The sequence below is a fragment of the Odontesthes bonariensis genome, chromosome 3, assembly GCF_027942865.1.
Source record: "Odontesthes bonariensis isolate fOdoBon6 chromosome 3, fOdoBon6.hap1, whole genome shotgun sequence".
In the NCBI taxonomy this organism is placed as follows: domain Eukaryota; kingdom Metazoa; phylum Chordata; class Actinopteri; order Atheriniformes; family Atherinopsidae; genus Odontesthes; species Odontesthes bonariensis.
The window spans coordinates 33,959,793-33,981,495 of NC_134508.1; the positions used below are offsets into that span (position 1 = coordinate 33,959,793).

The 21,703-nt window shown below is 39.4% G+C and overlaps 1 pseudogene; it reads right to left on the minus strand.

The window, feature by feature from the left end:
* Window positions 1-21,441, minus strand: part of LOC142376962 (dynein axonemal heavy chain 8-like) — a 39,242-nt pseudogene extending 17,801 nt beyond the window's left edge.
* Window positions 21,442-21,703: the final 262 nt, after the last annotated feature.

Here is a 21,703-nt window from a genome sequence, read left to right on the forward strand (position 1 = left end):
TAGTTTCAAGGAGTTTCTTTTAATAGGACTGTGTGTTTCCATGTCTTACCATGGTGATAAACAGGCCGAACTCTGGATTCAAGTTCACGCAGTCTCCGTCCGTAAAAATGAAAGTGCTTCTGTGTTTCTTTCGTGATGTCAGAACAATTGAGATCTGCTGAGCAGCAACGGAAAGCACTGGCAGGTCGATTCTGTTGAACTCATCGAAGCAGCCCCAGGACCCTGACTGTGCAAGGCCTGGAAAATAAAAACACAATAGGACATCACATAAATGAAACTGTACACCACTGCTCGATGACTTGTTTCATTGCCTAATGTACCTTTATATATCCTGCCGAGTCCTCTGAAGTCCATTTGGTCCGAGCAGTTGAAGACCACAACGTACTTGCCAAGGCAACGACCCATGTCTTTGGTGGTTTCAGTCTTACCGGTGCCGGCTGGCCCAGCAGGAGCTCCTCCCATACTCATGCCCAGAGCCTGGGCCAGTGTGATATAACACCTTTGTAGAAAAAAAAAACTGTTCTTGAATGCAACATAGGAATTAAAACCTACAAGCAAAGTTGACTTATTACAGCAAGTTGCTTATAAAAATCAATTTTCTCTTTTCTTGCCTGTCAGTCAGAGGGGTGATGACCAGCCGATCAGTACAGCCTAAGAACTCGTTCTGATAGATGAAGTCGACATTAGTTATGGATACAATGACTTTGTCCAGATCCTCCTTGAAGTAAAATCTGCTCTGCTTCAGCCATTCAAAGTCGCTGATACATTTCACACGCTTCTTTACCTGCAAACAAAGCGGAGCTTAACTCAAGTGTTTTACAGAAAGAAAAGAACAGACATTTACTGAAGAAAAAAACCTTACCAGGTCATTAAAAATGTCACTCTGGTGCACATGAATTGTGACAAGTGTTTCATATTTGACTCTGTCGAATTTGCTCAGGTCACAGGTGGTTTGTTTAATGAGCATGCTGAGTAGGTTGTGAAACCTCTTTTTCGTAAGAGGCATGATCTCCTTCTTATCGGCAGCGATTCTTAGGGCCTCTTCAGAATCTCTTGTCCAAAGCATCTGGATTCCTAACAAGCCCACCTTAAAACAGACAAGGCAGAATAAAATGAATCTTGGGAACTCTATGAATATAGAAATCAATTATGATACCATCGTATCTCTCAAAACTACGGAAGCCCAGAGCGGACGTGGTACGTATAAACTTTTTTTTTGATGGTTTTCTCCAGATAACGAGATAATTATCTCGTTATCTGGAGAAAACGATTATTGTTTTCTGGAAATGATCGAAAACCATCAAACAAAAGTTTATACGTACCACGTCCGCTCTGGGCTTCCGTACAAAACTCCAAAGATATTCACACTTGTTATTTAAAAAACTTTTTTCCACAAAGGAGGAAAGTTGTGTCATAGATTTAGTACAAGACTGAAGCTGTGGAGAAAATCTATAACAAAAGCAAATATCACACAGTACAACCTGCTGGAGGTGCAAGCCATGGCGACCTGATAGATACTGGCTTGCATTAGAAATCAACCTGCTAAATGTATTTCCAAGCGGCCACAATGTTGTCTACTCACCTGTGCTTGATATTTGTCAAGGAAAGTGAGAAGGTCAAAGTCTTCATCGTTTATCTCTAGATCTGAAGCTCTGATGATGGAGTGTAAGGAGGCTTGCTGTTGCAGCAACAGCTCTCCAAGCCAGAGCTCCACAGCTCCCTGCGCCATGACACATTTGTCCAGCTGAAAGCAGAAATACACGTTTATCAAACTGCAATTATCAAAGATTTCTAAAAACCGAAGAATTGATACACCCAAGCAATGTTACAGATTAAACTACCAAAGATTAGAAATCTTTTTTTTTTTTTTTCCATTTACACGAACTGTAAAAGGGATTTACAGCCCCAATTTCAATATAGTCGGGACACTCTGTTGAAATTAGGTCAAAGAAAACATAAAATGTTGAAAGTGAGACATTTTACTGTTTAATGAAATATTTTGAACTTGATGGTAGCAAAATGTCTCAAATAAGTTGGGAAGGGATCTGCAATAGGCTGGAAAAGCAAGTGCTACTAAAAGGAAACAGCTGGAGGAACGTGTAGCAGCTGGATATGACTGGGTATTGGAAAAGCCCCTTAAAGTAGCAGGGAGCAGGGGCTCAGCAACCTGCAAAAAAACTATGTCAACAAATGTTGGAGCAATTTCAGAACACTGTTCCTCAAAGTAACACAATATTTCATCGTCTACTGCAGTGTTTTTCAAACCTGGTCCTCGGGGACCACTGCCCCGCATGTTTTAGAGGTTTCCTGCTCCAACACACCTGATTGAAATGATCAGCTCGTTATCAGGCAACTGCAGAGCTTGTACTGGTCTACAGTACAAAATATCATTCAAAGATTGATAGAATCTATCTATGTAGAATCTCTGTCGTCGTTGGGCCCTCAGGCAGCTCTGTATTACAAACTTTTTACAATAATTTTGTCATGGAAATCACTACATGTGCTCAGGAACACTTCCAGAAACCACTGTCTGTGAGAACAGCTTGCCTTGCCATGCACAAATGCAAGTAAGAAGCTCTATCATGCAAAGAAGAAACCTATGTGAATGCCATCCAGAAACGCTGCCATCTTCTCTGGACCATGGTTCATTTAGAGTGAACTGAGGAAAAGTGTAGAATTGTTTTGTCATTAGACAAATCAAAATTTAAAATTCTTTTTAGAAATCACAGACGCTGCGTCCTCCGGACAAAGAAGGAGTGGGACCATCCATGAGATTTGTAAATCACTGCATTCCGTTTTTAATTATACATTAAACAGTGGTCAAACCTTTTAGGAATTGGGGCTGTACAATGGAATATTTTTACATGTTGAGAAAACCAAAATGAATCAGTTAAACTCTTTAAAAGCACACGACATACCGGTAATTTCTCCCCTTCCTGTGAGAGAACGGCCAAAATCTTGTTATATTTCGTTGGATGAAACTCTGCTTCGTTGACATTGTCAAACACTCCAAGGAGATGAGACTGAAACACAATTGTATCAAAATTGACTTTTGTCAAGTGATAAAATGTCAACTTGAAAGTTATCCAAGTAAAACTTAAAGAGGTCATAGTGATTATTTGAATTTTCATTTTAAGACATCATGCAAACATTCAGATGTATGGCTGTAATTTATATTAATTACTTAACTGAATATATAAATAAATGAATTTAAAAATGATATATATCTATATATAGGTATATGTATATCCATATATTCATAGTGACAACAATGTTCAAACTCATTCTAACCTGAATTGTATGAGAGTCGCTGGCTTGTCCAAGGATTTCCAAAAGAGATGGATCGGATACAAAGAAGAATCTTGGAAAAAGGAGCCTCTTCTTCTCAAGGTAACTGTTAAATTAGAAATACGTAACATCAACACCCACTGCACTGGTATAACAACAATCTATTTAATTCTGCACATCTTATTTTTTGAGTCAATCTAAAGTATTTGGACTAATGTTGTTCGTAAAGAATTACCCCGCAAGAGATTTCTGACAGAGCTCTAGCTGTTTCTGAAGCTCGGGTAGGTGATGCCCTAACATTGGGTCACCCACACAGCAGTCCACCACTTTTGGCACCTTCTGAGCACGCTGCATGACCTTAATCCAGGACTTGTCGATATCTTGAAAGCGTTTTGCCTCCTGTAATAGAAAAAAAAAGGGCGGTTTGAATTTTACTTAAGGAAGCATTCTAAGGTGTAGTTTTCCTCAGGATAGAAAGCATGAACTGCACCTGTGGGAGGTCTTTGGCGATGTCACCCCCAACAAACACAGCTTCCAAGTAGATCCACAAGTTTTGCACAATAACCCACTGTTCAATGACTTCCGATGATGTTGAAAGATTGGAGAGCCAATCCTGGATCTCTGTTTTGTAGTATGCACTGTACCTGTACGAAGCAGATAAGGACACAAGCTACTTAAAACTTTAAAGGTGTTGTAAAATGCTGTTGGTAAATGTCAAATCTGTTAAGAACAAGATAAGTTTATTTCTACTTCTTCCTCTTTAACTAAGTGCGTACATTCACTTTAGTTTAACAGACTTTCATTATATTGTTCCGGAGTTCAAGGCTCCTTAGGAACTGATTTAATCAGTGGAATGTAAATCTGAAGCTGTTGTTAACTTGTATTACCTGTTGCTTAGCAGTGAGCCCAGTACCATCAAGCTATCCTCCAGGATGGTAAGAATCTCTGCTGTCTCTGCCCCCTTCAGCATTAGTTCTCCTCTATCCTTGAATGTCATCAAACTAAGGGTCTGACCAGACCACAAGTCTTTTACCTGTGACAATTTGGCCTCAATATCCTTCTCTTTTACAGCAGATATGGAGATGTCCTATGAATGAAGAAAGCCAGGCTAAGGAGGTTAGACACATACAAAAAGAAGAAATATTGTTGCTAGAACTGTGGAATTAAATGTATTCAAACTTCCAGCGAACCTCAATATCATCCTTGTACTTCAGCAAAGGGGCTTCCATGATGTTCTTCAGCATAAAGGTTTTGGACTCCACCTCAAATTGGTGTCCAGTTAAGTCTCCAATCCGGTCCCAGTGTCTCCGCATCATGGATTTGTTTGCCATCAATTCCAGCAGCGGGCACGACTCATTGAAATCATCAATGGTCCTCTTTAGGTCAAGGAAGGCTTGCCAGTCCTTTAGTGCTTTGGGCAGCTTCCGGCACCTACAAATAGAGATGATAAACAATATATCTATCACAGGAATACAAAAGAAATCAAAAATACAATGCTGGCACAAAGCAGGTTGTAATGGCTCAGAAATACTCCACCTATTCTGAAATTCCACAAGTTCTGCATTGATCTTTTCAATGTCCACGTCTGTCCACAGGATTTTATAGTACCCACTGATCTTACTCATCACTGTATCATACAGGCCGTAGAGTTTCCGAAGCAGCTCAAGCTCTTTTCTAAAAAAAAAAAAGGAAAAATCCTTAAAAGATATTACAATCTTTGTTAGTTAATATTAATGGAATTTTCATTGATGGCTCTGATAGAAAGCTTTGTCAGGATAGTAACAAACTTCTTCTGGTGTAGAAAGTTATTCTCCGTAACAGGTAAGCCGAGAAGTTGCTCCCCAGAAGTATATGTGGTGAAATTTCTCCACAGTTCATCAAATCTAGCCTGAGTAAAAAGAACATTTTTTGGCAATAAAATTAGATTCAGCAAACGAGAAGAAAACTGCCATGTTTATAAAACCAAAACCAAAATTCAAATTAAATGTAATTTCACATTTTTGTACTGCTGTTTCATGTAGTTTGTAGTCTTTTGATTTGAATTTCTTTTCAATTTGTCTTTATAAGTCTCTATCAAAATAGATAATCTTCCACTCAAAATAAAGCTAAAGGCTTTTCTTCTTCTTCCTCACATGTTTTAAGCGTAAAACATTAACTGGAATATAGAACGGTGAGAGTGAGCAGTAATGGTACCTGAAAGGCTTGCAGCTGCCTGCTGGCTACTTGTGGAGGAATTCCTTCAACCATTGGGCCTTCCTGAAATGCAGGATCATATGAGCTGATAAGAACGTCTACATTTTTCCAAACACCCATAGAAACAAGGTCATTCACAGATTACTTACAGAGTCGTATTCTTCCTTAAAAGAGTAAACATCCTTCTCGAAAACAGCAACACATTCCACAAGGTTTCGTTTGAACTTGGGCTGCATGCAAACCAGCTCATCTTGCACTGATCTCTGAGAAAATCCGAGTTCAAAATTCATTATCGAAGCTTTGTTACAGAGGAACACATCATGAAAAAAATCATTTAAAGAAAAAAGCCTGAATGTCTTGATAGTACTAACAGCTTTAGACTGAAGTTGTGTGAAGAGATGCCTCAGATTGTACACTCCTTCTGCTTCTCTTTTGGTCACTTCTGCTTCATTTTTGGTCAATATTTCAAAGGCTTCCTGTAAACAACATTATTTCATGTTTCTTATCAGTCTGCAATGTTTGCAACTGTAAAGGTCAAAGAGGGAGCTCTGCTTAAGGTACTGTATATGTCTAAAAAAATGAATGACCGTCCTAGTCATACCTCAATAGAAATTAATGTCATATCAGTCTGAATTTCAGCATCTCGAAGCTTTGACAGGGTGCCCATGGCATGACGCACATCTTCCAGATTAGAAACAGAATGCGATACTTGTACAAGGTATTTGTTGATGTGTAAACTGATGTTAATCATTTTCTTCTTGTAATCCTCCTTCAAGTATCTGCAGATCAGTTTCTTCCAGGCTTTGGTCTCAGCCATCAATGCCTTCTTTAATAAACCTAAAAAAAGGAAAGAGAAAGAATTTCCCATGTAAAGCTTGAATCACTCCTTTAAAACACCAAATTAAAAAAAAAAACTAGCAAAGGCTAACATGTGACGGTACAACCAATATCATGGGTTTTCCAATCAGCATTTACCCTGAAAAAGATTGTACACCCTCCTTCAGTTTTAAGGTTTAACAGATCATAATGGATAAATCCTCTGATCCTTACCAGGCCGTAGATACAGTGCCTTGTGAAAGTATTCGGCCCCCTTGAACATTTCAACCTTTTGCCACATTTCAGGCTTCAAACATAAAGATATAACATTTTATTTTTTTGTGAAGAATCAACAACAAGTGGGACACAATCGTGAAGTGGAATGAAATTTATTGGATGTGTCAAACTTTTTTAACAAATAAATAACTGAAAAGTGGGGCGTGCAATATTATTCGGCCCCTTTACTTTCAGTGCAGCAAACTCAGGCCACAGTTACACATAGCCGGGTATTTAGAGAAACGAATATTTCCCCCCCTCCGTTTTCAATAATAACATCGTGCACACAACATCGTTTTCAAAAAACTTGTCATTTACATCAACCCGCATAAAAGCGCGAATAAAGCCATGCAAGCCAATCAAAATCCTCAGAATCGAGGACTTTCCTCATGTGAAGGAGGAGGTAACGCGAGCAAATATCACAACAAAACTGAAGGCAATAAGAGGGAAATATAGACAGTCAGTGGATACTGGACGCAGGAGAGCCACGGAAAAGTGATGCTCCTCTATTTTGAACTGTGCGAGCAGGTTTGGGGTGGCAAATGCAATAAGGCCAGAATCGTTTGCACAAACGTAAAAATTAGTAGAACTTTAACATCATCCATGATAATCCTGATCAGTAGCCAAACAAACTGTAAACATAAGGCGCTCGCATGACGTTAAGCATTTTCTGGCGCATAATGTGACGTTTAAGAACCTAGAACGCCGTTTCTCCCAGTTGACACGGCAACACATAACCGGCGTTATCAGACATCTCCACTTTGGCCGGAGGTTTTAGAAATAATCGTTTTCTGTGATAAAAACGGGGTTTTGGTGTAAATGAGAGGCCAAACCGCAGGAAAATATCTGCGTCTTCCTATTGTGTAAACGGGGCCTCTCTCCAGAAGTTCAGTGAGGATCTCTGAATGATCCAATGTTGTCCCAAATGACTGATGATGATAAACAGAATCCACCTGTGTGTAATCAAGTCTCCGTAGAAATGCAGCTGCTCTGTGATAGTCTCAGGGTTCTGTTCAAAGCGCAGAGAGCATCATGAACAACAAGGAACACACCAGGCAGGTCCGAGATACTGTTGTGGAGAAGTTTAAAGCCGGATTTGGATACAAAAAGTAGGGATGGCCGGTGAAGCCTCATGAAGCTTCCACAGAGTTCATCTGATTGTGCCAGGAAATGAACCAAAGTTTCGGGGCTTTGAAACCACACAGAACAGTGGAATCTGGTGGTGCACCGCAAGTATCATCTGCTTCAACCAGCCTCATTGTCCTTGTTATACTTTAATATGTACAAAATAAAAAGCGTAAAAGAAAGAAAATTGTGATTTTATATGACAAGTGCTTGTGTTACATTGAAAGTGGCTAGTAGTTCTACTAGAACTACTAGCCACCGTACCTTGAAACCTTTATCTTCCACAATAGAAAATGGTTGCACATCCATAACAATCATATCCACCCACACAGAATCAAGCTTTTGCTTCCTTGACACTACAAAAATAAAATTCTGCATATCAAGAAAATAAACGCAGGGCAAACTTGTAAAATGCTGGATTCAAACTCATAACCTTTGGATGCAAAAGCCACTAAGCTAATCACTGAGCTATCAGTTAAGTGACTGCGTCAACCCACCATCTACATGATGTCTAGTTAAAGACATCATCCATAGCTAAGAATAATAGTACACTTTAGTTGTTTTAAATAATTCAGAAACACTTTGCGTAATTAACACACCTTTCTGTCAGAACACAGACAGAGAGGCGTTTGGTACACGGGACACAGCTGTGTAATAATGGCCGCAAGCGCTTTGTTTGTGATATGTGCTAAATAAACAAGTCCAAAATGAATGTATTGTCCTACATAACTTAGATTCTTAAATGTGCTGCCCCCTTATTTTAAGAAGAGAACTATATTAGCATGCATACCCATAATAATAATAAAGCTTATATTTACACTTGAAAAACAAAAACTAGCAAACATCTTACATCACACAATAGTATATTGTACAATAGTAGGGGTGGGCGGTATGGCCTAAAATGTATACCCCGGTAAAATTTGAGCCACTGACGGTATACGGTATATACCGCGGTATGGTACTTTTGTATATAAATTACAACAGAACAGTTTCTCAGTGGTTACCATAGCACCAAATAAACACTTTCAATCAGGATTTTTGCAGCAATATTAAATTAAATTTATTGTGCAAAACAGAAAACACAGGAAATATAAAAAATATATACGTTATATTTATATTTAAAAAACAAGAAAAGGTACATTTCCTCGAATAAACTCTGTGAGAGAAAAGCCGCTGCCTCTTGGATAACGGAACTTTCATAGGCGCCTTCCACTTATTCAACATGCTCAAATATGCGTCATGTTTCAGACACCCCATTTGTGCATGTTAAACTGCTTGTTAATACGATGAGTGTTTTATTACTTTCCATGTCTTCCAAAAGAGAAAATAATCAGGATTTTGAGGATGTTACCGTTACACACCAGCTGAGACGCAGGGTAGCAAAACATTATGGGCGTGAAAACGAAACTTAGAAAATCGGCTCGGCGCATGCGCAAAACCACAAAGTAGCAAATCTCGACAAGTAGGAGAAATCGACAGAACACCGGCTTTGACTCGTTTCATATTCCGGAGCATGGTTACCCCGCAGGTGGTAAAACAAATTACTCGTGTTACCTTGTCTTGCAATTACTGTCGCACGGCATATCCAAGCGGATGTTCAAAACTTTGCATTACTGCCATCTACAGGACTCATGAGCTATTGCGGTATAAGGTATGGCAAAAAAATCTCTACCATTGGTGAAAAATACCGCATAAGGTATGATACCGTGCATACCGCCTACCCCTATACAATAGTATCACCTTATTAGGAGAAACCAAGGTGAAGTGATCCCAAGCCACAAAACGTTTCTTGCCAGAAGCCATGGAAAAGAGCAATGAATTGAATTCAATTCTGACAGGGCAACAGAACTGGTTGGGAAACCAGTTTGGGATTCATTCTCCTTTTATAGAGAATAGCGCGCCCAAGTGTTCAAACGATGAGAGACCTCTGAACCGTGGTTCCACCAAACAATGCATTCGGCGCTTCGGACGTCATCAATCACGTGATTAGCGCCATTTCATACACGCCCCGGAACATTGTGCCGAACCACTTTGCTTCACGAAGATGAAACGAGCGCCGAAGCGTCCGTGTCAAACGAGCCATCCCTAACAAAAAGATTTCCCAAGCTTCCCAAGGAGCACTGTGCAAGCAATCATACTGAAATGAAAGGAGTATCAGACCACTGCAAATCTACCAAGACCCGGCCGTCCCTCCAAACTTTCATCTGGAACAAGGAGAAGACTGATCAGAGATGCAGCCAAGAGGCCCATGATCACTCTGGATGAACTGCAGAGATCTACAGCTGAGGTGGGAGAGTCTGTCCATAGGACAACAATCACACGTACACTGCACAAATCTGGCCTTTATGGAAGAGTGGTAAGAAGAAAGCCATTTCACAAAGATATCCATAAAAAGTGTTGTTTAAAGTTTGCCACAAGCCACCTGGGAGACACACCAAACATGTGGAAGAAGGTGCTCTGGTCAGATGAAACCAAAATCCAACTGTTTGGCCACAATGCAAAACGATATGTTTGGCGTAAAAGCAACACAGCTCATCACCCTGAACACACCATCCCCACTGTCAAACATGGTGGTGGCAGCATCATGGTTTGGGCCGGCTTTTTGTCAGCAGGGACAGGGAGGATGGTCAAAATTGATGGGAAGATGGATGGGGCCAAATACAGGACCATTCTGGAAGAAAACCTGTTGGAGTTTGCAAGAGACCTGAGACTGGGACGGAGATTTATCTTCCAACAAGACAATGATCCAAAACATAAAGCCAAATCTACAATGGAATGGTTCACAAATAAACGTATCTAGGTGTTGGAATGGCCAAGTCAAAGTCCAGACCTGAATCCAATCGAGAATCTGTGGAAAGAGCTGAAGACTGCTGTTCACAAACGCTCTCCATCCAACCTCACTGAGTTCGAGCTGTTTTGCAAGGAAGAATGGGCAAGAATTTCAGTCTCTCAATGTGCAAAACTGATAGAGACATACCCCAAGCAACTTGCAGCTGTAATTGCAGCTAAAGGCGGTGCAGTTTTTTATTTGTTAAAAACGTTTGACACATTGAAATTAGTTTCATTCCACTTCACGATTGTGTCCCACTTGTTGTTTTCTTCACAAAAAAAATACATTTTCTATCTTTGTGTGAAGCCTGAAATGTGGCAAAAGGTTGAAAAGTTCAAGGGACCGAATACTTTCGCAAGGCAGCATAGAAGTAAAAAAGAAAAAAAAAAACAACAGCTTACCTGTTGAAAGTTCAGTAGACCCAAAAACAATCTCAGGCTTGATAGCATCAATGTCTTGCTCAACTGAGTCGTAGTACTGGATTTCAGATTTAATCTGAATCAGGGATGGATTGCTACCCATAAATTCCTGTAAAAAAAAAAAAATGAAGACAATTAAACCGTTATCATTATAGGGGAAAAAACAGCCAACATGTCTTCTAGGGAAAACAAACCTGGACTTTGAGGTTCCTGTCCACATTCCAAATCACCCTGAAAGGATCGAAATGCTTCAAAATGTCACTTGCTTGTTCCTTCTGGGAGCTGATTGCAGTTTTCAGATCGACCACAACTTTTTTAATGTCCCTGTGTTCAAAAACACTCTGGAAGAAATTGTTGCCTTTTGTGATGAAAATAGGACAAAAAAAAGGGAAAATAAATTAATTTAAACACAGTTTTAACCAAACGTTGATCTTGACAATTTCATGAACAAAACCAATCCTGTTCAAATGATTGTTTTACTTATCAGACACCTGATTGTCAGATGAAAACAGTAAGCTATTTTGACAATGTCTGTTGTGGGATTTCATTTTTAAAGCAGTATTTGTGCAGCCATTGTATTGTTAAAAGTTACATTTTACGCAGGATAACAGCTTTTTGGGGGATTTAGGTTGCTTGTTGACTGCTGATAAGCTGCATCTTTATACGGTCATTTTCTGGTGGAAACTATAGCAATTGACCTTGTTATCCCATGGAAAGTAGTTTTGTTATCCTCAGATAAAAGTAGAATAAACTCATGATCTCGTGATAATGTCGTCACAATAACTAATTGCAGCCAAGGCCCCTCGCTCCTGTTTACACACACAAGTCAGTGCACTTGAAACATCTTCACAGACTTCTGCATGCTCGTGTCTAACAACTTAAAAAATGTATGATATTAAAACTAATATAATACATGAAAGTTTAAATGAAATAATCCTAATTATAACTGATCAAATGACAATTTATGGGAGATCCCCATTTGCGGACTTGTTTTATCAGGTGTCTGCTGTCATGTATGTGCATGCTGACAGTTAGTAACCTTTGTTCTGTGTGTCATCTTGACTGTACTCCTTCTGCCAAGCAACACCCTTGCTAACCTCCAACACACAGTCAACAAGTTGATTTATGGCCTGTTGGATCTCATCTACATTGGGAATCATTACCTGAGGACAAATATCAGACATAGTAGCAACATTGTAGTGCTTGACAAGACAGGCAAAGAATTAAAGATAATGTATTTCCCCTGACCATAAACCATTGTAGCGAATGAAAATCATCCAACCATGAGTAGAAAGAAAAAAATAACTCACCATATTGGGTTTGTCCAGTTGGGCTTCAGACTGAATCAGTGGGACCACCTTCGGCTTAATCTTTGCCCTCTGGTAAGTGCTAAAATACACATTTATTGATTTTACTCTTTCAGAGGTTATTTCCTTTCTTTGTGATACTGTTCTTCTTATTTAAACCCAGAAATACTCACTTGGTGCCACAAATTCTCCTTTTAAGGATCTCCAGGGATAACTTGGTGCTTTTGACAAGTGCATCGAATACCTTTGTACTGAAGAGTTCATAAAGCTTCTTAAACTCCTGAAATGAGGATTTTTTATTTGAGGCATTAATGCCTGTGTTGGCACACAACAGTTTATAGAAAAGACATGTTTTGCAGTTGGTATCCAATCATACCTTTTCGAACTTGATCTGTTTATCTTTCAATGGACCCTCTAAAAGCCTCTTGCTCTCTCTTGAGAAGGTCACACTCCTCCCTGAAATTTATATATATATGTATAAAAAAAGCTGAGATGCTAATTATACGAAAAGAAAAGTCATTTACATTTGTGCTACACACCTTGAACAGGTTCCTCCACAATCTTGGTGCCTTTTGGTTCATAAATAGCACTTAACACATTACCCAACTCCATAACAGCTCCTTTAACATAACTGCATTTGTAATCCAGTGTCTTTGCCCACTCCTTACAACGGTTCTGAAAAACAAAAGAGGAATAGTTGCACTACGAGCGTTTCAATGAAACAGAATTCAGAGTTCATTGGAAAACTCAAAAGTTTACTCAAACCACGACATCGAGCCTTTGCTCTTTGACAAAGTAATGATTGTTTCAAACTCACGTAATGGATGAAAAACACTTTAACTTCCCTTAATGGATATGGAGAATAAAAATAAGATGGTCATGCCTTATTGTGGTCAACCAGCTGCTGCAGCAAAGATGCACGGCCTTCTGGGAGCTCTATCAGAACAGTCTCAGACATGTCTTTGAGGACATCATCAATTTGTATCTTACAAATATCCTGCACCTGAAAAAGAAAGTGGCATCTAGAAGCGTGGCTTTTGTCCAAGAGAGCTGTCACACCAACCCAAACATATCTGAACAATGTGACATTTAACCTGATGTTGATACTTTTCAGTATCAGTAGAATTTTTATTCATCAACAAACCTTTTTTACAAGATTTTGGAGCTCAGACAGAGCAGTTTCAACATTTTGAAAGAACTTGTCCAGGAGGAGGGAAGACCAGGTCAGCAGCACCGAACCGTGTCGAAGTGCAGATTCCACCTGGACATTTTAAGGATGTAGAATTACAATCAAAAGCTCTTCAGGACACGTCTGCTCGAGACATTTCTCAAATCGGCAAAACCCCTTCCCACTGCCTACAGCAGGGTTCACATTCATCAAGTAACAATGTCCCACTAAAGAAGACGGACCACCTGCCGTACACACGGTATGAAAAGCTTACGTTTTTTATTTTTGAAGCCATCAAACTGTTGAAGTCTGCGGGTATGCTCTCACAAGTGGATTCAAAATCTTCCAGAATGGTCTATAAAAAGGCATACAGGTCAAATTCTCTTAAGTTAAACAATCCCGTAAAAAAAATGTAAATCCCGGTTTACCTTTAGTCTGAGGTGATGGGCATTTATTTTGCTTTCCATCTTGATAAGAAGCGAAGCCTGCGTTGGAACCTTATGCCCCATTTTCAACAAACACTTAGCCTCCCGAATGACTTCGGTTATTTTAGGGTCAAAGTTGACGACTAATTTTCCAGTATTTGGGTGGCGAACCAGCAGGGTAATGTTCAAGACTGTTATACGGAACAGAGAAAGCTCGTTTTAACAGTGTGCAATAATGGAATCGACAGGGGCTGTTTTCTGCCATTAGTGTCAAATTATGACATCAGAACAAGAGAACCAACCGTGATCTAGTTTGGAAACTTTCTCCATCCACGTTTCGTGTTGAAGAAGCTCAAAGTCGACCAACATAGCTGCAGTCCCATTGTACATTCTGACCACATCTTGTCCCACGGGACTACATAGGATGTCCGAGTTTTCCTGCAAAGGAAGGGAGATTTGATCGTCGTTAAAATGTCACTGTGAAGTATAACTGTAAAGTTGTTTTGCTGATAGAAACTGTGTCTCACTTTCATGTACAATATCGGCTCCTCTATCTTCTTATAGAGGTGTCTGACCCAACCAATCCTGCCAGCCACTGGTGGCATATTTCTGGATAATGGAATGTCATCCTTCTGATTGTCAAAGACCTGCAATTGAAGTTTACAAAACATACTGAAATCATTAACAGTTTTCTTCCATTTTCAATTCAAAATGTTTCACTCATCTGAAGATTTCTTTCAGCTTAATACGTTTAATAAGGTTTATTGTTTGGTATCTAAGCCCAAGCAAACTGAATACCTTTTTCACAAACTCCACCTCTGAAGCAAAGTGCTGAAGAATAACACCCAAAATGTTGGAAATGTGAGTTGCAAGACAGGGAAGGTTCAGCTTCTGAAAACTATCAAAACAAATTTCATAGATTGCTTATATTTTTTCCTTTTAATGCCACAGTTAGAATAGAGTCTTCATGTCATACTTCCAAATTCTGCAAATTGTACTGACCGCTGTAGCAGGCAAAGAGCTTGCTGAGATGAGATGATGTTTGAGAAGTACGAACACATAAATGCCTGGAGCTGACTCTGTGGAAAAGGACAAGATTGTGGGGATACTCTGAGAATACAACGTCAATATTATTTTCTTTTTTCAGCTTCAAGCTGTGTCGATACAAGCAGTAGATCCTCATTCCTCAGAGATTCTACAATCTTACTAGTCCTTCTTTCTGTTCCTAAACGTGTAATTCTTTTAAGTGTGGCCATGTGTGAATGCAACGGCTGTTTGGAGTAAATGAGTGTTGCTGTGATGTTGCACGTATGAACCTGTTCCCAACTTTCACTAAAGATCTTCATCTGGTTGAGGCTTCCTGAAAAAATGAGCTTGAACCAACATTTGGGTACAAGCTGTAGATTACACTTACCTCAATGTGGCTCATTTGAGCCATGAACTTCACAAAATCAGTTTCAAATTCAGTCGTCCTCGGGGACAACATGTCATACTTCTTCCTTTTCAGATTCATGGACACAGTGTGGAATTGTCTGGCTGATTTCTCAATGCCTTCAATGTTTGACTTTTCAAGAGATTCAAATGTCTTGAACACTGTGATTATTTTCTTGATCTACAAAAGACAATATTCGTCGTCACATTGCAAGGCCTTATGATAGAAGTGGGATGGAGATTTAAGAGAATGAACAAAGACAACACCTTTTCAAGTTGCTTGCAGAAGCTCTCAAACTTGCAAAAAATCTGCATCTCTGAAACCTCAAGGAATGTTTTCCCAGTTTCTTCCATTACTTGTACCTTTTTTTTCTGGAAACAGGTCTGATACTCCTGATATAAGCATGTACAGACCTGCCAAAGATAAAAGAAACATGATGACAGCTACAGTCTACTGATGTCAAAATGTGTAATCTTAAGCCTTGGTAATAATAACCCAAATGTTTAGTAATATCAGCTTCAGTCACCTGCATTTTTCTGATGAGTTTTTCAGCATCTTGATCCCATATAAGACAACTGCCATCGTCAGTAATGTAGGATCTGCATGCTGTGACCATCTGATTTGTGATCTGGAAAAGTGGTCAGTTGTGTGGCTACAGTTTTACAAAGGGAGCTGGATCCTTGCACTGCGTCTTCTCATGAAAGTTACGTTTTCCGGTGACAACTTAAATATTTCAGAAACTGAACACACTTCACTTACTTTGACAAGCAGCGCAGACATCTTTTCGCTTGTATTGTAATATAGTGAAACACGGTAAATCATGTGAATGGCACTGATGACCTTCGGCACATTTTCTGTCATGGAAACCTGAAATCACATTTCAGGATTTAGGAGGGTCAATGAAGATGAATTATCATCTATTTCTACACTTAAGTTTGCCAAACTTCCAAACTTTTTACTAATTCTTTGTTAAAAAAAATGTATATAAGTTGTCTAAATAATGGCTGCCTGGATAGTACAAAACAATGTAATAAGGACATATTAATTCAGTGTTACCAAACACAAACTATTCATTAGAATCAAACTGTTAAATGTACATACGGGGTCACTGTTGTACAGAGGATGTAAGACTTTCTCAAGTGTTGACAAGAATTTGAAATTGTCTTTTGCCTCATTGACACGATATGTTATCCTCGTGTCGAGATCCCGCCACACCTGCACGGGTACAAGACTGCGTTAATAGGAATCCATTGATTGATTTAATAAATCTAGTCATTCACAAATGATCTTAGCATAGGATTTTATCAGAATACATGAAATAATTCAGGACTAGGCTCAGATGTGACACCAACACTTTCCAGTGAAATGAAACAGTGCCTACTCAGCATCATCTTAATGCAGAACGGCTACATACTGTACTGTGTTAACAAATAATCATTTCCAAAAACTATTTTTTTCATACATCTGTGAAGATCACCTACATGCAGTGAACACTGAATCCATGATCATTGCAAGCTATCCAACGTCGATATCTTCTACATTGCAATTTTCAGGCATTTGTCATGATTTATGTATCACAGACTGTTTTTAATTTCTCTTTACATGCAGCAAACCTTAACTACATACACTAAAACTGATACAAAGTGAAAATGTTCAATAGCTTTGGTATTACTCTGTGTACATTGAACACTTGTGTCAGTACCTTCATTATTTTGGAATGGTTGAGATGGAGCACCATCACCACCGCCTTACACTCTGGGCTTTTGATGTGATCGATGATAGAGTTGTACTGTAAAGACATTCGTTTCCAGTGTTCTAACTCACTCAGTGGTCCGGCAGAATCATCCTCTTTCCTCAACAAATCACTCTCCATCAGGACCTGATGACAATGGATACATCACCAACATCACCATTAAGCTTTGCTGTCTGAGCAATCCTATCATATTCCCAATCTTCCATAACTATCTAATCCATCTTGGCCTGATGTCACCATCTCTAACCAATGAGCTTTGTGCCTATCACAGTCATCGCAAATTCATTTTTAGCATTTAACAGCACAAATTAAGGTTGTTGGATCAAATATAAACTCTGAAATCTACCAACCTGCTCGATTTGTTTGCACCATTGCATCAGAATTTCTTCCAGCCGTTGCACCATGTCAAAGTTGGCAGCCGCAGCTTTCATATCATCCAGACAGGCCAGTTTAGACAAGTCAATATCTGTGACTGTTTTCAGATGAACGACGCTCTCATTGCTCCTCTGGATATCTGAAGTATAAATAAGACAAAGTACAAAATCATCAGTACTGGTTACAAACCATCTTTTGGTTACAGTATTGCTTGTTATTGTGTACTTCAACATAAGATGGTTTTAAATCAGTTGAGTAAGATTTGCCCGAGAGATGGAGCTTAAAGTTACAATCTTTCTAAAGAGCCACCCTCCAATAACTTATTCACATTCAGTTGGCAATAAATGTGAAACATTCTTACCATCTAAAGAGTTCAAAAAATGTTTAAAGGAATAGAAGAAGTTCTTTTTAAGTTTTGCTCCATGTCTAGACTTGTCTACAGCTCCCCAGTTCTGTCCTGTAGTAAGGGCTGGAAGCAGTGCATCGTAGGAATCCCTTATTCCTTTCAGGAGGCCATCCCTGGCATCAATCATTGAGAAAAAGATTTCCTGCAAGGCATCAAGAAAAGACAACCCATCACTTAATGAAATCCGAAGCAGAAAACATTTCAACTGTGAGGGAGAAACATGATTTGGTTTGAGATGTTAGGGTTCTCATGAAAATGTGCTCTTGCTTCGAACTACTGACTGACATTACATCAGCTGTGCCAAACTTTGGTACCTGATAATGCATCTGGTTGAGATAGCAGAGTACACAAATATAGAGAGCGTGATTTCTGTAAATCACGTAAAGAACATAAACCACTTCATTTGAAAAAATAACAAGCAATCAGCTCTGTAAATTCATATGAATTGACCCCACAGAGGTTGAAAAAAGAAACGTTCAGATTATAAACCAGCGGCCAAAACGCACAGCAGCTCACACCTCACATCTGGGCAACAGGAAAAACCAGAGCAGACTAAAAATGAATGTAAACGTGTCAGTCCAAGGGAATGAAATCAAACTTCTCAAAGCCAGACTAATATACGCAGATAATGCAGTTGGGAGTCGAATCCATCCTGCATGTATACACTCAACTAGACTTAATATATTCTCAGCGCTTCACAGATCTTATCCAGGAAAAAGGTAGAGAAGAGGAGGGCAACAAAAAAGAAGAATCACAAGGAGATGCATGCATTTGTAAAAACAAGTAGACCGTCCACATCAAAGTCCGCCATCTTTTTACATAAGACGCCCCCTCCCACGCTCAAGACGAGAAACAAGTTTGAAGCCAACACAGCACACCATGTCGGTGAGTCGTTACTCTGTAAACGGTGTTTCCGTAGATCAAAGGCTCCTCAGTAAACAGCCATTTTTTGTACGGTGGGGTGTTTGTCTGTGGAGGTTTTACTGCTCGCGTTAGTTTAACATAGTCATCAAATAACGTTGTGGAGCACATAACATTAGCTAACTGCTAATAATGCATTAAACTCCTAACATAACCTTAGTAAAGTAAAATATGTTTGGTTTTAATCCTTAGGTTAAAAAGACCAACAAATGAATAACTTTAAAGGGGAACTCCGGGGCATTTGAAGCGTGTTTCCATTGCTAGAGTTTGTCAAATAATGATAGTATGACACAGAGAGGTGCGTATCTGCGCTCCCTGTGTGGAGATTGCTCTGTCCGCACAGCATGTCATGCGAGGCTAATACGTGGTGGCTAAGGGGCAAGCGCTAACCCTTCCACGTAAAACAACAACTTGCACACTGCAGAAACGTCACACCTCTTTATAACCCATCCGACAATAAAGTCACAAGCCTTACCATCAAAACCATATGCATGGTTCTCACATTACTGGCATGGGGACGTTACAAAAAAACTTTATAAACAGCATGTAACTCACCGGCTGGTTGTAGGCTCGCGCATGTGAAAGCCCAAAAGAGTCGATGGAGAATAATCCCATATACAAAACAATTATATTCTCTAGAAAAACTGCGTTCAAGTATTTAAAACATTACAACAATACATGCCCAGTAATATTGTTGTAATGTTTTAAATACTTGAACGCAGTTTTTCTAGAGAATATAATTGTTTTGTATATGGGATTATCCTCCATCGACTCTTCTGGGCTTTCACATGCGCGAGCCTACAACCAGCCGGTGAGTTACATGCTGTTTATACAGTTGTTTTGTAACCTCCCCATGCCAGTAATGTGAGAACCATGCATATGGTTTTGATGGTAAGGCTTGTGACTTTATTGTCGGCTGGGTTATAAAGAGGTGTGACGTTTCTGCAGTGTGCAAGTTGTTGTTTTACGTGGAAGGGTTAGCGCTTGCCCCTTAGCCACCACGTATTAGCCTCGCATGACATGCTGTGCGGACAGAGCAATCTCCACACAGGGAGCGCAGATACGCACCTCTCTGTGTCATACTATCATTATTTGACAACCTCTAGCAATGGAAACACGCTTCAAATGCCCCGGAGTTCCCCTTTAAGAACATTGTGCATTATCAAAGATCACTTCGCCATCCTAAATGGCTTGTGTATAAACAGTGTTTATTAGTGAATTAACTTTTTTATTAGAGATTCTCTTTGTATGACAATAACTGGACGTGACAGCTGTAACAATGTTATTATTGTGATGTAATACGTTGCTACACACACTGCCATGAGGTGAGCTGCTCAGGGAGGGAACCCGGAGGTTTAAGGAAGATGCTAAGCTAAGACGTAGCTGTGCCATTTTTATCTTTTGTCTTGTTCAATAAAGTTTCCAGAAGCAAGGGTAACACTTTAATCATCAAGTTTGTATAGAGTAGTGATAAAGAATAAGCTGAAACAAAAGCTTTTCTATAAAGTGATTACATCTTTTGATATGACACATAACACAAGAATAAATACTTAACAATTACTGAGACACGCCACCTTTGACCTTACCTCGTGTATGTTTTCTGGGTTCACAGGAATGTCCACTCTGGTCCGTGTGAAGGAGCAGCAGATCCCTGTGAGGCACGTTTTTGCTAAATTGGCTAAAAACAGCCTCATTGCTTTGCCCCCTTTGCTTGGTCCAGGATATACGCGCCCACATTCTGAAATCAAATCCAAATGGTTTTGTAAGAGATGAAAAAACATTCCGGTTCATAATGTTGTGTGGAATATCTGGGTCTTTATCATGCAAGATAATCAATCAAATTTGATTAGAAGACTTTCCCTAAAATTGTATCATCTATCGGTATTTCAGTTTTTCGAAAATAGGACGTTTTTCCTATTTTACTTCAAAAAAAATACTAGTATATAAAACCCGGCATAACAGCTGTCAAACGGAAAAAATTTCAATTAAAATAAGCATGGACAGTCTTTCCAATTGAAGACTTTCCAGATTTCTTCATACCTATTCCTGGGACTTCGGACTCCTGATACACAAACGAAATGGTTTTGCTGCCCCCCGAGGCGAAGAAATGATCAAAAGCGAGCAGCTAGTCAGCAAGAAAAAAGGAAGAACACAAAAACATTATTAATCATTGCATCATATTACGATGCAAGTATAAAACAACCAAAAACAAAACATAACCTTGGAACGAAACGTTTAGAAAGCATCACACCAAACTGAAGAAAAAGCCACAAAAATAACGCGTTATGAATCAATCCCACAAAACCTCAGCTGATCACCTGACTTCTGATTTGTGTTGGTGAGATATTTCTGCTTTTGATAGCATTAGTACCAGTTTGGAGTCACACTGAGGAGGAACTTACTGAAGGAGAATCCAAAACAAATTCCTCCACCTCTGTTGGTGCCAAAGACAGCCGGTCAGCCAGGATGTCAATCATGTACTTGTGTGCAGGGGTGAGCAGCTTTTTCCTCTCTTCTCTTGCCTGCTTATGTTTGGCCTGAAGGAAGACAAGAGTCGTAAATAGTGTAGAAGTGTATTTGCTCTACGTAACTAGAGCTGTATCTCAACGAATAAGCTGAATCAAATGGGCTGCTTTAATTCTAAAAAGAAACAACTGAAACTTACCTGAGACACACACTTGTTTGCTTTTGGATTGGGTGTGTCCATCATAACGATGTCTGGAAGGGAGAATCACCCCTTAAGCCGTAATACTCAACGGTTCCCTTTATTCCCTCTGAGAAAACACTATTAGCCACTAATGTTGTTGATTTATCAACTTTTTCCTGTAATTCAGTAAATAAAATGCATACAGTGACATCAACAGTCTCCTCAGTTCCTAAGCGCTGGATGTGCAACATCTGATCCATGTTTCAAACATTTTTAAAAGTAATTCCTTCAAATTCAAAGGAGCAGGTAATTACAAACAAAT